Source organism: Panthera pardus, unplaced genomic scaffold (genome assembly GCF_024362965.1).
Source record: "Panthera pardus isolate Hobbes unplaced genomic scaffold, ASM2436296v1 HiC_scaffold_17, whole genome shotgun sequence".
Lineage (NCBI taxonomy): Eukaryota > Metazoa > Chordata > Mammalia > Carnivora > Felidae > Panthera > Panthera pardus.
The window spans coordinates 128,704,069-128,704,844 of record NW_026526732.1 but is presented as its reverse complement, the minus strand read 5'-3'; positions in this window follow the sequence as shown (position 1 = coordinate 128,704,844).

Here is a 776-nt window from a genome sequence, read left to right as displayed (position 1 = left end):
GGTAGCCTGATGGTCTGCCTGGATGGCCCAAGTTTTGTCATCCCTGGACGAATAATTATTATTCATGCTCCCTTTCACTCTCTGAAGTGTCCACTTTAGGTGATAAATTATATGATCACCCCAATTCTAATTGTGTGGTTTCTTAACTCTAAGAGGGTCCATGTTTCCAGATGAGAGAATGAAGACAGTTAATTGTGAGGAATAATATGCTAGGGAAAGAGGACCTATTAAGCCTTATCTTTGGGTGGCTTGGGCTTGATTTTCCAAAACTCATCAAAGAAGAAATCTACATTGTTAGAAACCATTTTGAGGGTAAATTACCTTCAACAAAAGGAAGGAAGGTACTATATTCCTAAGCAGGGCTTTGAGGGGGGAGGGACAAAGAGAGAGGGAGAGAAAATCTCAAGCAGGCTCCATGCCCAGCACGGAACCCACCGCAGAGCTTTATCTCACAACCATAAGATCACCACCATGAGATCATGATCTGAGCCAAAACCAAGAGTTGGACACTTAGTTGACTGAGTCATCCAGGTGCCCCTTAAGTAGGACTTCTTATGAGCTGTATAAGCTAAGTCTGTCTATCTGGCCTCTTCCCATCTATCTATATGTGAGTTAAACTAGCCCAAAGCCATCCCCTTCCACATAAGACACAGTGACGTAGGTGACTCCAGGCAAACTGCAAAGTAGAAGGCTCAGGCTTCCTCTTTGGCTGCCCTTCCCATCCTACATGGCATTCTTTTCTCCCAATGACCCATGAAGGAAAGACACAGTGTCCA